The sequence below is a fragment of the Octopus bimaculoides genome, chromosome 11 (assembly GCF_001194135.2).
Source record: "Octopus bimaculoides isolate UCB-OBI-ISO-001 chromosome 11, ASM119413v2, whole genome shotgun sequence".
Classification (NCBI taxonomy): Eukaryota; Metazoa; Mollusca; class Cephalopoda; order Octopoda; family Octopodidae; genus Octopus; species Octopus bimaculoides.
This window is the reverse complement of record NC_068991.1, coordinates 53,792,167-53,795,031: the sequence shown is the minus strand read 5'-3', so window position 1 is coordinate 53,795,031 and position 2,865 is coordinate 53,792,167. Positions and strand designations below refer to the sequence as shown.

General features: G+C 36.6%; 1 protein-coding gene and 1 long non-coding RNA gene across 3 annotated transcripts in view; one reads left to right on the top strand and one right to left on the bottom strand.

Moving 5' to 3' along the window:
• The window catches only part of LOC106869862 (sodium/potassium/calcium exchanger 4), a 186,659-nt gene extending 185,845 nt beyond the window's left edge, over positions 1-814 (bottom strand). Inside the window, exon 1 of the mRNA XM_014915782.2 lies at positions 388-814. The gene's annotated coding sequence lies outside the window, so the exon portion shown is untranslated. The remainder of the gene's footprint in view (positions 1-387) is intronic.
• LOC106869863 (uncharacterized) overlaps positions 1-1,768 on the top strand; it is a 13,764-nt gene extending 11,996 nt beyond the window's left edge. For both annotated transcript variants that reach the window (XR_001409449.2, XR_001409450.2), the window contains exon 2: positions 1,430-1,768. This is a non-coding gene — a long non-coding RNA (uncharacterized LOC106869863). The remainder of the gene's footprint in view (positions 1-1,429) is intronic.
• Positions 1,769-2,865: the final 1,097 nt, after the last annotated feature.

Below are 2,865 nucleotides of genomic sequence, written 5' to 3'. Positions count from 1 at the left end.
TATATATATATACTTTTATACATACATACATACATACATACATATATATATATACACTTATACATATATATAGTTAGATAGACATACATACATATATACATACATACATGCAGGCATACAAATACAGGTATTTCAATTACTATACAACATAAATTCTTGATCTATCAAAATTTACACACGTACCCCACACACAAAAAATAAAAAAACACAAGCATACACAAACTTACACACGCGCTCGCACACACACACACACACACACACACACATACACACACACAAACAAACATACATACATACACACACATAAAAACACACACACACACGCACATCTAATTGATAACAGAGGATGTCTACGGTTTTTGTAATTGAAAAGCAAACCTGACTCACCTGTTGATTAAACAGTTCTTTGTCGGAAGCCAAGACTTAAGACTGTATATTAAACAGACTTCTCTCCTTTTCTTCTTCTTCTTATTATTTATACTATTATTATTATTATTATTATTATTATTATTATTATTATTATTATTATTATTATTATTATTATACCTGTCTGTATTTCACCACCCTAACCACTAATAATGATCTTCTGGTCCGACTTAATCTCAACCAGAGATGCAGCCTCTGACAGACATCGATGTTATTCTCTCTTTCTCTCTCTCTCTCTCTCTCTGTCGCTACCCTTATTTCCTTTCCGATCTTGTTGTCGACTCTACTCTTACAGCTTCTAAATGATGGCTTACCAACTTATTGCTGACGACAACTCGTTATGTTTATTACTACTACTACTACTACTACTACTACTGTTGCTAATACTGCTACTACTATTATAACAACTATAACAACTACTGCTGCCGCTACTACTACTACTACTACTACTACTACTGCTGCTGCTGCTGCTGCTGCTGCTGCTGCTACTACTACTACTACTACTACTATTACTACTACTACTACTATTACTACTACTACTACTACTATTACTACTACTATTACTACTACTACTACTGCTACTGCTACTGTCGGTGGTGGTTCTGTTTATTTAAGTCCCTCCTACAAGTACTACTACCCCTACCATTGACACATCCTCTTCCCCTACACCTTCTTCTTCTTCTTCTTCTTCTATTGTTTCTTCTGTTTCTACTTCTTTCTTCCTCCTCCTGTTCTTTCTCTCACAGATGCTGCTACAGTTAACTGTTGCGGTAGCTTAAAATCTTAACATCTACCTTAATAATTTCTACTTTCACTTTAGCCCACCACCCCACCACCACCATCAAATGTATGTCTATATATATATATATATATATATGTGTGTGTGTGTGTGTGTGTGTGTGTACATGTATACCTATTAGGAAAGAGAAAATAACTGCTGGTGGGACCGCCTCTAATTTACAAACACGAGCAACAATATCAATATTAATATCTATTTTAATAGGGAGCTGGCTTGTGAAGGCTAAACGGAACAACGAACGAACAGTACACAGAAACGGAGGAGTCAGTTCCCGGTAAACCGACAACGCGACACAGTTTCGATTTGCGATTAATACTAACTACCACTGATGTCCTTGGGAAGAAACATGTACGTCACATTCCCAATATTTCACTTCCTTTCTTAGAAAATACAAGGCATATGTATTATGTTTAGCCATAAGAAACTGATGCTTCTCTTTCTGTTAATAAGAAACAAATAACGGTTACGATTCTTCGCTGAATCTTTTGTTGTTCATCTGTAAATAAATAATAAATAGTTTCAGATATTTTTCTCCTTCTTCTTGTCATGTTGTAATTGTTGTTATTGTTGTTGTTGTTAATATTATCATTATTATTATTATTATTGTTGAGGCGGCAAGCTGGCTGAATCGTCAGTACGCCGGGTAAAATGCTTAGCGGTATTTCGTCCGTTTTTACGTTGAGTTCAAATTCTGCCGAGGTTGACTTTGTCTTTCATCCTTACCAGGTTTATAAATTAAGTACCATTTGCGTAATGCGGTCGATCTAATCGACTGGCCCCCTCCCCCAAAATTCCAGGCATTGTGCCTATAGTAGAAAGGATTATTATTATTATTATTATTATTATTATTATTATTACTACTACTGCTACTACCAAGGCGGTGAACTGGCAGAATCGTTAGCACGGCGGGCGAAATGCTTAACGGTATTTTGTCTGCCGTTACGTTCTGAGTTCAAATTCCGCCGAGGTCGACTTTGCCTTTCATCCTTTCGGGGTCGATAAATTAAGTACCAGTTACGCACTGGGATCGATGTGATCGACTTAATCCGTTCGTCTGTTCTTGTTTGTTCCCTCTATGTTTAGCCCCTTGTGGGCAATAACGAAATAGGTATTTCGCCCACCGCTACATCGTGAGTTCAAATTCCACCGAGGTCGGCTTTGCCTTTTATCCTTTCGGGGTCGATTAAATAAGTACCAGTTGAATACTGGAGTTGATTTCATCGACTCATCTCTTCCCCCAAAATTGCTGCCCTTGTGGCAAAATTTGAAACCATTATTATTATTACTATTAATGTGGTGAGCTGGCAGAACCGTTATTTTGCCGTGTAAAATGCTTAGCGGCATTTCGCACTCAAATTCCGCCGAAGTCAACTCTACCTTTCATCCTTTCGGGGTCGATAAAATAAGTATCAGTAAAACACTGGGGTCGATGTAATTGACTAGTATCCTTCCCACCAAATTTCAGGCCTTGTACCTTTAGTAGAAAGGATTATTATTATTATTAAAACCAAAGTTAGCCTTATCATGCAGTCACACTCATGTTCCAAGCATGACCATCTCACCTGTTATCATGTTGGGCTTCATATCTCAAATTGAACTGTTTGTTATATATATATATATATATATATATATATATATAT